At 37.6% G+C, this 14,175-nt stretch overlaps 1 pseudogene; it reads right to left on the bottom strand.

The window, feature by feature from the left end:
• Window positions 1-600: 600 nt before the first annotated feature.
• LOC138029401 (uncharacterized) lies at window positions 601-13,848 on the bottom strand (annotated as a pseudogene).
• Window positions 13,849-14,175: the final 327 nt, after the last annotated feature.

Below are 14,175 nucleotides of genomic sequence, written 5' to 3'. Positions count from 1 at the left end.
AAGGAAAAGAACTTTATTTAAGTGTTTAATTTTCTAGCGCTGTAGAGCACTAATCGGGGACACTGTAAATTGAAATTAACAAGTTAACGCAAATGAAATCAAATTTTGGTTTTTGTGGAGAGGGGAAAACCGGAGTACCGGGAGAAAACCTGTCGGTGCAGAGTAGAGAACCAACAAACTCAACCCACATATGACGCTGAGTCTGGGAATCGAACCCGGGCCACATTGGTGGGAGGCGAGTGCTCTCACCACTGCGCCATCCCTGCACTCCCTGCCCTGCAAGTAAGGATTTTAAATTAAGAATTTTCTCGGGTAATTATCTTCTCAAGCCTTTTATCCGGATTCACATACAAATCCTTCTATTTTTGTCCGCCATGTTGGCTTCCCTCACACTGAGCTTGGGGCGTCTGTGATATCATCAGCCAGTAATTCAAGAAGACATCAGGTACATTTTGAACACTAGCCTTCAAGGAAACGTCAAAAGGATCCCTTATTCATGTTCGAGGCAAGGAAAATTAGAGTGTTTTTAATGTGTCAGAAAGTGTCGAAAGGAATTTTGTGATTGTTATGATTTGTATTGTCACGCTTGGTTCCGTTGTTTTCCTATGCTTACTGCCAGTTGCTTCCATTTTCCCTGTGATTAGCCAATTTAACTTCCTGCATCTGCTGCTGAGATTGAATGAACTACTTTGCTCTGTGTTTTAGGGCAACACATTGAAAACCACTTCAAAATGTTTGGTGTTACTTTTCAGTATCAGCACAAATGACAGACCAGGTCCCTAAGATCTGCCAGACTGCGCCTAGCATCATCATTTATCTCAAAAGGCCTCGCTTCACGTTTTACAAAAGTTGCTTTGTAATCTTCACTATATAAATTACCCTCAATAGAATGATATCTTTGAATATAACTACTTTCATTTCCTCTTTTAAATTTCCCTATAGAAACAAGAATTTTTTTTTTAACTTTACAGGAAACTAAAAGATTCCTGAGTGCTTCAAATGTTTGTGCATTTGTCAAGTAGTCGTCAAATACACAAACAACTCTACCCTTCAACTTATCCTTGTACGCCTCAGTCACACATATAGATCGGAAGTGTTTCTGGGCATAACCATCCTCCTGTCTTTCAGTTGCCTTCTCATACCTGGATTTTTGGGTTGGCTTGTGCCTCTTGAAAATTGCATCAGGTTTCCTACCATTCATCATATAGCGAACACGTTCCTTCAAGTCTTCCAATATTTCATTAGGCTTCGGGGAAGAAGATGGGCCAACTGCCCAGTCTTGCACCTCCCGGAAATCTTTGTCATGTGCAATAGCTGATGAAGAATTTGTAATGCACCTGTCAGTGGTTTCCCCCCGGGGTGGGGTGAGTTGGGGGAGGGAAGTTTCATGCATACATAAGAAGTTTGACAAAAACTGCTTTCCCTTAGTTTTCAGTGAGGAATTTGACAAGTTTATGTAACTTGCCCTGGTCAGGAACATTGTCTAATTTGGTGATAGGTACATTTGAAATACAAATAATGAATTATTTTACAACAAAATGAGTTAGCCAGAGATTTTGCTCTATTTTTGAACTTAATAGTACCTTCATTTTTTGTGCCACCTCACAATAGTATCATTAACACTGATTTTGCCAGTCATGCACTGTTAACTGCTGAAAAATTGGATATGATGTGATGAAACAATCACACAATATGAAAAAAAAGTATTGCTATGACATGTTTATGCATCAATGGCCGAATTTATACTAGAGGACGTCTAAGTGCGACTAACATAAACACGGGACGCACTTAACTTCGACGGCTAGAAATCAAATTCACAATTTTCTTCAAAAGATACTGAAATTTAATCACCAAAGAGACGGTGTGCATTTCATTGCTAAGTGCGTCCCAGTTTAGTGCGTCTCGTCTTTACATTAGACGGCTTAGACGTCTGAGACGACTAAGCGTCTGTTAAGTGCGTCGTTTAGACGCACTTAACTTGAGACGTTTAATTCGTCTGACGTTTAATGCGTCCACCTTATTTCCCGTATTTATACTGGTCCTCTACTATAAATACGGCCAATTTTAAAAGTTATTGAAAGGTTGTACATGTATGTATTGGCACTTAACACAATTTTTGTATATGATATGTTAATAATTATTATTAATGATGAAATGGTATATATGAAATGAATCATATATGAACTGCGGATATGAAGTGAAGTGAAAAATTCAGGACTTCAACGTTGAAGTCCTGAATTTTTCAGGCTTCTCTACGCAATTGTATAAATTGCGTTCATAACTGCGAAGATCATAGCTTCACTTAATTATTATTAAATCAAATCAGGGCCAAATTTCAACCAGTTAAAGAGCACTTTTTAATTACCTTCTGCAAAGAACTATCTTACATTTCCACAAAAAAAGTAAGCAAAAATAATGAAAACAAACCAAATAATTTTTGGTCATGAAAAAAAAAGTCGCTTGCAATGGTTTTGTGCAGTACTACCCTTTAACTGGAAGGGAATGTGTTTCAATTTTTCAAATGACAAATCATAAGCTTAGAGAGTGGGCTAGAAATTTCACCCTCCAGACGTTCCATTTTCAAACACAACCGCAAGAACTATCATATAAACGGAATACCTGTTAATGTCAAACCAGTTCCTATTGCTTCATACAGTAACGTTAATACTGGATAAAATTGCAAATTACACGTAATTGCAATGATCATTATACTTCTTAATTTACTCACGCAGTTAATATACATGTAAATGTACAGTAGTGTTGTTTATCAATATTTTTAGTGCAAATCATTCCTGGATTAAGCCACTGGGGGTTGCATTTATTTGCAAGGGTATTATTATACAGTAGAAGGGGTTTTGTGCTTCAAATTCTTAAGACAGAGGAGTACAGGACTGCTATTTGAAGGGATTAATGTTTTAGAAATTTGAGGGCTCAGTGGGTATACAGCTCTTCAAAACCCATTTTCAATTTGATAGCAATGCATGAAGTGCAGTCAAACAATAAAAACGGGTTGAAGTGAACAGGAGAGGTATCATCATCTGCCGGCTTTTTCTGTCCCTTAAGCCTCCCTTTGAAGCTGAGTTCTAAGTTACTGAAACTGCTGTATTATCACCACAAAAAAGATTCATAGTAAGATTTTACTCATCATTACCTGCCATCAGATGACACAATAGTGCCTCCTTGACCCAGGGATTTTCAGCTCCATCTTTCAAGATGGCCTGAAACGCTTCAGCCATTTCTCTTTCATCTTCACTGACTGAACTATATGTGTTTGCACAACAGAGGGAAACCACTTTCGTTGGTACTGGATCAACAAATGAGCAAGAATAATACCAACTTGTCTGGTTGACTACTATGTTGAGTATTGCTCTCATCTTCTTAGGTGTAGGTGCTGGCACACCATACCGGCGCACCTTCTCTTCAGCATCTTCTACCCAAAGGGCAGCAAGGAGAAATCATCTTGTGGTTGCTGCCACTTCCAGATCCTTATCCACAGCACCACAGATGATAACTACATCACCTGCCTGCCATCTTTCCATGATAAATTTTCTCAAATCTTCACCTCGGCGTTGGAAGGTAATGCTGCAAATAAAATACACCAAATATGCGTAAGCTTACAGGATAAAGTTTTCAGAAATTCCATTGTTTACCCACAACTTCAAAAATTGATTGCTGATCGAAGCCTTTTCCCGTGGTTCACTTGTAATAATAATAATAATAATAATAATAATAATAATAATAAGAAGAAGAAGAAGAAGAAGAAGAAGAAGAAGAAGAAGAAGAAGATCTGTTGAAAAGATCACTGTCCCTATTCTCAATATTACATCAGATATCAAAATCATCTTATTTGTACATGTATAACCAAAATGATAAGCTCGCCAAAAAAAGGTGTCAATCCGATCTAAATATTTGCCTTGATAGACAGAGCCCCGCACTTCTAATCCATATAGAAATAATGGCATCATCAAAGAGTCGAAAAGTTTACTAAGCTGATCTACCCATAGCACTTGCATGCTCTAAGAATATACAGTCGACTACCAGCTCTAGAAAGAAAACTGTCAATATGAAGATCCCAAAAATTTCAGCCACTCTTTCTGCTAAATCCTAACCTGCGATCGCGCATACTTTTCTTTAGACAGGACACGAAAAAGTAGACCTTATACAATTTCCTAACAAGTCATCTGCTACTCCTGTCTGCTTTAGCTTGACTTTTTTGATTAGTAATTTTTGCTGTTGTTCTAAACTGAAGAGTGAGGGTGTAAAGATGATCAGTCAAACAGAAAATGTTCTGAAAGATATTACTGTGCATGTAATTTCAGTTTGAGTTGTTGATTAAAATTGTTGGTTATTGTTTGCAAGGCTTGTTTGTTTATTGCTGTCAGCTCAGAGGTGTTTGATCACCGAAACTGTATGCACTAATGATGATTAATTTTGTACTTCATACACTATGTTGCTTTCTGGGGTTAGAAACAGGAGATCCGCTTTTAGGCTTTGCTAAATCTACATGTATGTATTACGATTGACCATCTACGGCATCCGTTTATTGGTTGCATGACTTAGGGCTAATTGTGGACTCGAGTATCACATTTTAGTGGTTACAACCAAAGGATTAACAGACTGAGTTTCTTGTTATTCAAAAGACCTTCCTTCAGTTTCTTTGACAATAAGTAAGCATCAACGAATGTCACTGGTTTTTTTTCTGTCACACAACATTCAAGTGTATCATCGTGTTGTGTCTGTTTAAATTAAACCATGTATGAGACAACATCCAGCACCCAAATCTCTGACTAGTTGTAAGTTTTCACGGGGTTTTCCCCCGTAATTTCCACTGTTTAAAAGGGGTCTTAGTTTTCGTAGACCCTAGTCTTTTCATACATGTAGTACAAAAGCTAAGACCCGGTCTTAGTTTTCGTAGTAATAAAACTGCAATCCCAGGGTCATAGGTCTTAGTTTCCGTAACACCCGACATGTTGGTATTGATCCAAACAACAATCTTGTGTTACACGTGTAAACCAAAACGAGCAAATGTTATCAGTGATCAGTTTAGTAATACCATTGTAAGCAGTGATTATTGCCTTTGATCAAAACAGATTAAAAGATGATTTTAAAAGTACTTTTAACATTTTTTCTTTGGAAAAATAGAAAATCACCTTTACAGTACATGTATGTTGCTCTAATTCCAGGATGGCTATAATTCGGAACAATTCAAATTTCATGTTCTGTGAACATTCATGGTTGACTACAATAATCAGGTGAATCATTGGTTAATTTACTTTCATTAAACCACTTTTCTGGAATACCATTGCAAACAAAAGGCTTCTCTAATTTATGCTTTCGTGTTTTTGATAGCTAACATTTAAGCTTAGACTTAGGTATTTCCAATAAAGGGACCATGAAAAAGTACAGTACAAGCTTGACTATGACTTGAATACAATATAATAAAGTGTATACAAATACACTATACAAAGACAAATACAAAATATGCAACTGCAAGAAAGTGAATTCAATGAAGTGAAAATTACTTTTGACAGTATAGACTGACAAATTTTCATTCTTCGCATCCACAATTCAGATAGCTACATTAGAAAAGATCTGTCGTGGATTATACTCACCCTTAACTCCACCCCTGCCCTTGTCCTCCCCCTCCCCCTCACCCCCTCACCCTTGCCCTCATTTTAGCAACGCCCCCAATATGGTGGCCTGAAATAATGAAAAACATCTGACATCTGAAACTTGGTTTGCAATGAAAGCGCTTTCTTTTCAGCATATATATAAACTTGTCTTTTATTGCTTGTAAATTGCTTAATTTGCTAAAAATCACAAGGAGAGACCTGGAAAACTGGTACATGTACATGTAAAACGGTTCACTGCTAAATAATGTAATATTCTCTCTGGTGTTGATTAAAAAATTGAAAAAAAGCGATCTGTGATCCACTTTATTTAGCCAAGCTAACTCAGCATAACTGCATTTGCAAACAAAAACACAAGAAATTTCCATAAAAGAAGACTTTCATTTTATACAAAGATTGAAATGCTGCAACATCAATGGCTTCTGAAACACTAAATAAACCAGCATATCGGTATTTATACTTAACACCATTTATTCCAAAGGCAAAATAAGAAAATTGTCATATTTTAAGGATGTATGGTGATCAAGATTAAGTTACATTGTTCAATCACGTGGAAAAAACACCAGGTCAACTTGAGCGTGAATGAGCGACTCAAATGTTGTGTGAAAAGGAATTTTTTTGGCTAGGCCTCAGTAACACTGACAAAACCAAATTTTTGGCTTCTAATGCCACAGAATTATTTATCTAGTGTTATGAGGATCAGAATTACTTCTAGTTTATCTGTCATGCAATTCCAGACTTTTCTAGACTTATCTTACAATCTGTAATATTCCAGAAATCTCTTTGATGTGACTCAGCAGTTTCCACAAATAGTACACCTTGTAATTTATTATAAATAGCAACAGAACTTTCTAGATGCTTAGAGTAAAAGTATAAAAGCAGGCTTGTAAGTAATAGAAAAAACTCTGTTGCCAGAGGGCTTAACCTCGTGGCCAGCTGTGATTGAACTTATGCTATGAATGCGATACTGTGAGGAAGTTATAATCAACTGCGATAACTATGGACTAATGGTGGAGATATAACCTTAGATCTTGCTACATGTATATCCGGAGAGCAGAAAGAGATGATAGCTAAAAAGGGAAGACGACAACGAGTTCAGAGTTCATTATGAAGTCTTCCGTAAAAGTTTGCACACACCGAGAATCCAGTGAATCAAGAAAGTCAAGAATTGTTGTCTACAGTCAGTGGAACTTGGAGTTCGAAGTTGATCAAGATCAATACCTGTATGGCCATGAAAGACAGTAAGCCTGCTTTCCCAACTGCTTAACTTAATCTTTAACTGAGGTAACAGTGTAAAACTAATTAAATGATAGTGAAAAAGAGAAACTGCTCGTTGTCACACTTTTGGTGTGTGCCTTATATCGTACTCCGGAGTTCTTTTCACTTATGCCTTGTTCGTGGACATCTCTTGGTTATTACAGCACGTAACACTACATGTACAGACAATAATGCCCGGCCGGGTGACCAGTAATTTTTCTCAGTCACCCCATTCCAAAATTAATGTTTTAGTGCCGTCAAAGCACAGCCTTGGTTATCCTGTGGACCAACCACAATCCTTTGGAGATGACCTTTGGTAAGCCTCTTGCTGCTGCCCCAAAGCACCTACAGTGTCTTATGATGACATTAATGCAGTACAATGTCATTATCAAGTACAGGCCTGGCCCCAAGATGTACAGTATTTGGTTGATACACTCTCCAGAGCTTACAGTACCTAACAACAGATAACCATCTACAAAAGCCAGATCAAGAAGTGGAAATAATCCATTCCGTGAATTTCCTGTCAGTATCCAAGCCACAAATCCAGGAAATCTGTGAAGAAACTGCTACTGGCCCAACATGAACAAAGATCTCCATGAATTTATTTCAACGTGCGAAAGTTGCAACACCTTCCAACCTGCCTAACAGAAAGAACCACTACAAGTACAGTGTAGATGTAACAACAAATTATTCTACAAATCTACTAATAAAAAGTAAATACATCAAAGGGAATAAAAATCTAAAAAAAAATTCCAAGTAGTAACATGCATTCCCTGTTAACTAAATTCAAATTTCAGTTATTAATCTTCTCAAAGGTAATTACTTATAATTAATTTAGTCTTCAAAAATGCATTAATTCAAGAGTCAAACAGTCTATCAATTTAAACAGTGATAACATGTCACATGTATGAACCCTTATACCTGGTAATCTATGATCATTCTGAAAAGCCTGGTGGTGGTTTTGATTTCAGTCCCAGGGGAATGCGGAGCCCAATGTGCAAACAATAATACTTAATTATCACTTATTCCCAAATGACATGATCTTTAAATTTAGGTCACTGGTGATCTTTATATAAAGATATTTGAGGGGTAAGAAAATGCAAGCACTAAAAGAAAGACCTTCTACAACTTAAAATTAGTCAAAAAATTTCTGGTAGAAGAGCGCCACGAAATCAGAGAAATAGAGAAGGTTCCTCCAACTGAATTAGACAGCTACTTGAGCCAGTTTGTTTTAGCTGCAAGGACCAAGACTGGAAAAGATTATGAACCGTCATCGCTCCACGGAATTTTGGCTAGTGTCGAACGCCATTTGATTTACCGCAAAACCATCTTCAAAGACGGTGATTTAAAAAAAGACAAGACATGCATTGAAGGCAAAACAAAAGGAACTCAAGCGGCATGGACTCGGAAACAGACCAAAAGCCACAACAGCTCTTACGGACGACGAAATCGAGATTCTACTTGACAAAAAGTTGCTTGGATTAAGTTCACCGCAAGCTCTATTAAATACGGTGTGGCTAAACAACATGATTCACTTTGGCCTTCGCGGATGTAAGGAACAAAAAGAATTCCGATGGGGAGATGTCATTTTAAAAACTGACAGTGATGATTAAGAATATCTGGTCCAGGAGTACTTTGAAGTTTGAACGCCAAACAAAGCCTCCAACAGGAGAGGATCCACGGAATCAAAGGCCAAACAAGCCGCGAATGTACATGTATGCCAACAATGATGCCATTTCTGTAGATCGTGATCCCGTGCACGTTTACAAGATGTACAGAGAAAAACGACCACCATCCATGCTAGGACCGGAATCAAGTTTCTATTTGTCTGTAAATTACTTTAAAACAGAAAGTCATGCATCAGTGGAAGGCAAAAACTGGTTCAAAGCACAACCAATGGGAGTGAACAAGTTAAACAATGTCATGAAAGACATGACACAAGCAGCAGGAATTTCAGGCAAAACAAACCACAGTAGAAAAACTTTAGTTCAAAAACTCCAGGACAGTGGAGTTCCTCCCAACCAGATAATTCAAATAACGGGGAATAAAAATGTACAGTCAGTTAACGATTACAGTTCTCTTTGAGAAAAGCAAATGGAAAGTATTTCACATATTCTTTCCTCGACAACCAAAGCCCCTACCAACGTCGCACAGACTGAAAACAACTTGACAGCGCAACCCCTGGCAGAGCATCGAATCGCTTCAGCGTCTACCACTTCATCTACACTGTACCTTGGATGTGAATTCCTTCAATGAGAATAGGCTCCACACAATGTTTCACAGAAATTACATAACTGGAGGCATCTTTAACATTAACTTAGCTCCCCCAAAAAATGAAGTAAAGAGTCCAGAAGTTCGTTGACACGAAGCGTAAGAAAAGGAGACTCATTATTGAAAGTGACAGTAGCCAAGAATCCACAACATGATGCTATTTTAAGATGTGCTTTTGCTGTTATAGAATTTTTCTCTTCTTTATTAGAATTTTGACTTTTTCAAACAGAAAATATAAGTATTATTGTCTTTATTTCTCCTTCATAACTTTATATCCGAGTTTCATACCATTTCTGTGACAGGAATTTTGCAAATTATAGATCACCACTTTTTGCTGTTTTGAAAAATGAACAAAAAAAGTTGTCTTTTATGTGGAAACTTCATCAGTATCTATATAATAATTAAACAGAACATTACATCGCCGCTTGGGGATACGAATTTTATCTTCGAGTGTTGAAAGTATCTCTCACTCGTGAGAGATACTTTCAGCACTCGGAGATAAAATTCGTATCCCCCCGCGGCCATGTAATACCGTCAATATAAATGATGTGAAACTGCATTCGGAGTCCGACACCGAGTGCAAGGTGATGACTGTAGCGGTCCAATTTGCAAGTCCATTTCTTTGCAAGACTGAGCAATTTAAAATCACTTTACTTTAAGATTATATTAGAATGAACCTCAGTTCACCAGGATTCTACATACGTACATACGTACATACGTACATACGTACATACGTACATACGTACATACATACATACATACATACATACATACATACATACATACATACATACATACATACATACATACATACATACATATGACTTCAAACAAGTTTAGGTTTCACGAGTAACCATCGTTTAATGCTACAGAACTGTTACGAAACAGTTCTGTAGCATTAAACGATGGTTACTTGTGAAACCTAAACTTGTTTGAAGTCATAATTATTGCTCCTCAATCGATTGAGTTGAGCGCTCTCCGAAATACGTTCTACTCAAAAAAAGAAATTACATACATACATACATACATAGTTTATTTGAGCAGGTTACAAAATAGGCAAGACTAAAGTCCTGGGCCCGGTTGTTCGAAAGCCGATTAACTTAATCCAGCCTTAGTGAGAACACTGGTTTCATGTTTTCAACTTTTTGGTGAAGGTTTCTTTTGCTTATTTTTGTTTTTCAAGATTGAGTTCTTCTAATGTAAAGTTTTGCCGAATATTAGCATTGAACAGCATTTGGGAGTAGAGAAATAAACTCCATGGTTAATTTTTAATCTGGGATTAGCGTTTATAATCAGCTTTTGAACAACTGGGCCCTGATGTGGACCTGGAACTACATCTAAGCTAAAATGTATTAATTACTTACTGAGATAATATAAGAATTTCTTACATGATTGGCCTCTGCAGTAGTATTACACATGTACAACTGAAAATCTAAAAGTATTTTAAGTCCACTGACCTAAAAAGAAATGCTACAGGAAATGCTACAGTCTTATTTTCCCTAATTAACCTCTTAAAATAACTTAGACTAGAATAGTTTTTAAAGGAATTAGGGAGGAAGTTCCAACACAGGGCAGCTCTGCGCTTAAAAGACGATCTGCCGATCTCAGTCCGTGGCCTGGGAACCTCAACATTTGCATTCTTCCTAAAATTATATTTAGTCTCAGGTTTAACTATCAAGTTCCTCAGAGGATCAATGGTGGTTCCTTTGTAAATATTAAAACTAATAACTATTATTAAAAACTGGATCATTGGATAATGCAATTCGAGAGTTTTGATTGGCTAAGCCATCATGGGTTATGAGCCATTATACCATGATCTACAAACACGGCAAGCATATGCGTGATTTTTTGGCCCTTTTTATTTTTATTGTAATCTAGTTTTCTATATCTTGGGGGCGTTTTTAACAAAACAATTTGTCCACTTGTTGGATATGAGATGATTATAGCCAACTCGGCGCTACGCGCCTCGTTGGCTATCTATCATCTCATATCCAACGCGCACTCATGGAATAATTGTTAAATAGTCTCTTGATATAAAAATGAAATTATTGGGTTCCAGAGAGCTCTACTTGTGACATCGGAACTGTGGGTTCCTCTGGGTAAGCCATGGATAATTTTAGTTGCTCTCAGATGAATGCGGTCAATATCATCCAACAAAGATCGAGAACACGAGCCCCACACGACAATACCGTACAAAACACTTGGTAAAATTGTCGTATAATAAATAGTTTGCAGGACTGTCTTTGGCAAGAACTTAATCCGTTTCAAGACAGCGACTTTCTTGCTGACGGAGTCACAAACATTCTTAGTATGTTCTTGCCATCAAAGCCTGTTGTCGATGGTTAATCCAAGGCATTTACTTGAGGCTTTATATTCAATGGTAGTATCACCATGTCGTAGATGTGGCAAAGGGCCAGTAAAGGTCTGGTTGGAGATAATCATGGCTTCTGATTTAGAATCGTGGGCTACAAGTCTGTTTGATAAACAACAGGTGTAGACCTGATCCAATATAGATTGTAGCATATGAATGATATCATCAATGTTCTCACCGATAGTGTAGATAGTTGTATTGTCAGCAAATAAATACAGTTCCCCACTCGTTATTGATTCAGCAAGATCGTTAACAAAAATTGAGAATAACTTGGGTCCCAGTATTGACCCTTAGGGTACCCCAAACCTGACTATTGTGGACTCTGACTTGTTTCCTGAAATTTGAACGAACTGTTGATGCATTGACATGTAGTCAGCGAGACAGGAAAGCAAATTGCCTGAGATACCAATGGCTTTTAGCTTTTCTAGTAAAATTGTATGGTTTACAGAGTCAAATGCTTTCTGGAAGTCTATGAAGAGAACACCGACTTTAAGACTATTATCCAGGGCACTTCTCCATGTTTCTGTTACGTGAAGTAACAGGCTTTCTGTAGAGTAGTTCTTTTGAAATCCCCACTGCCTGGGACTTAACAAGCCATGTGTTTCCAGGTGGCTGTTTACGGTGTCACAAACAACATTCTAAGATCTTTCCTGGGATACGGAGAAGGGATATAGGTCTGTAGTTGTTGACATCAGTTGGCGAACCTTTCTTAAAAATGGGATTAACACGTGACAATTTCCAGGTTGATGGAAAAGATGAGTCATTCACACTCTTATTAAAGATCGGTAAGAGACTGTAAGTAGCAGAGTCACCAATCAGGGACAAGTCCCTTGGCGATACATTGTCGGGACCGGTAGCCTTCTTGGGGTTAGCAGCTTTCTTAATCCTATCCTTTATTAGATCCCAGCAAAAATCAACATTCTCTTTGGTTGGAGTAATTCTGTTGATGAAGTTGTTTAGAGTTGATGAGTCCAGGGAATCAAGTTGCTTAGTTAAGTTTTCGCTAATATTGATAAAAAAGCCATTGAAATACTCAGCTTTAGTTAGATTGTGGGTTATTATCTCCTCATTAGGACCAGAAATTGGACCAATGTTCTTGGCTTTGTGCTTTCTCAAGACTTGATTAGCCAGGCTCCAGAATTCTCAAATACAACCGACCACAAAATTAATACACAAAACACTTTCCTTCGCTTTGTTAAATGTATGTCCTTTATATATATTTAATCCTCGTTTAAGCTGTTTCACCGTCAAAGGGCTGCTGGGTTGAAATGTTGCCTTAAATAGCTAAAATTACAGAAGCTTATATCAGTGTTCCTGGATCTTGGAAAAAAAACCAATAGTAGTAACCATTGGAGAAAGAAGTAACATTGTCTTTAATCATATTCAAAGTTGATTCGAAGGTAAGGTCAAGGGTAAAATTTATGAGAGTGGATTAAAAATGTGGCTTACGTTTTTCAGTTTCCATTTCCATGGACTGGATGCAACAGAAATTTGTGATTATTGATTTCAATATCAATCAACAAATATTGAGTACTTGTGTTTTATCAATTGATCAATTCTAGCTTTTCGATGATTGATTTCCATCGATCAGATATGCCCTGTATAAATGTTGTTTCGTTTTAACCCTGAAGACTCTGATTATCAAATTCCCTGCCCCCCCCCCCCCCCACCCCCTGATTATGAAATCGTCCCCCTCTACTGTACGACAAAGGTGTCAAATGCCCGGGGTAGGCCCAGGGGGATGTTGAAGTTTCCATTTGACCGATACATTGTAAACATTTTTAGGAAATAAGAGTACTTGAATACATCACCACTTGCATGTTCAACATAATACTTAGGGTGCGTTCGATTGACCGTATTCCGGAATAAGAATACGTGGAGTGATGGATTCAAAACGGTATGTCTGGCGTTTTGAAGCAACAAGGTACGTAATAAAGGTATGTTTAAAATAGCATTTTAGCAGGTGTTTGACAATTTTAATGTGAATCTCCGTAAAAACGAAGGATTTCTAACTTCTATTCCATGTATTCCTATTCCGGAATACGGTCAATCGAACGCACCCTTAGCCTGCGTGGCGCGAGTCGACTCTGGGACGGATATCAAACATAAAACACGGAAGTAATAAACCTACCCTTCAGGAATTTTTCTCAGCATTTCTCTTGTAGGATTCTGATGTGACGTATAGTGTAATTCAAAGTTTCTGTTTGTTGACAGTGCGTCAATTTCTTTGTTCATTTGCTGTTGAAGTTCTTCACTTGATAAATCCAGGCACTTGCGACTACAGATTAACACGTGCTTTTCCTTGAATGCTTCTGCCATCTTAAAAGTTTCTACTGAAACAATACCGTTTAAAACAGAATATTTTTGAGAGAAAAATTGTAAATTCCTCGGGGAAACGAATTCATCTCCCTCCTTGCATACGGAACCCGCGCCCGCAGTGCGCGCGGCAGTCAAAACCGTGCTATCCTGTCAATCATTTGCCCTTTCACCGGAAACTATTCCGTCGAAAGGACGCTACCAAAGTGTTTATTCGCGAGGTCAGTACAACTAAATACATTATCAATATGGTTTTGCCGTCTTCTTACACTTGATTCGAAAATGCCAGCCTGAATTCGTCTTAGAATAGTTAGAAAAAGCACAAATAAC

The sequence above is a fragment of the Montipora capricornis genome, chromosome 13 (assembly GCF_036669925.1).
Source record: "Montipora capricornis isolate CH-2021 chromosome 13, ASM3666992v2, whole genome shotgun sequence".
Lineage (NCBI taxonomy): Eukaryota > Metazoa > Cnidaria > Anthozoa > Scleractinia > Acroporidae > Montipora > Montipora capricornis.
Note: the sequence above shows the minus strand (reverse complement) of the source record. Positions and strands in the feature narration are given on the sequence as shown.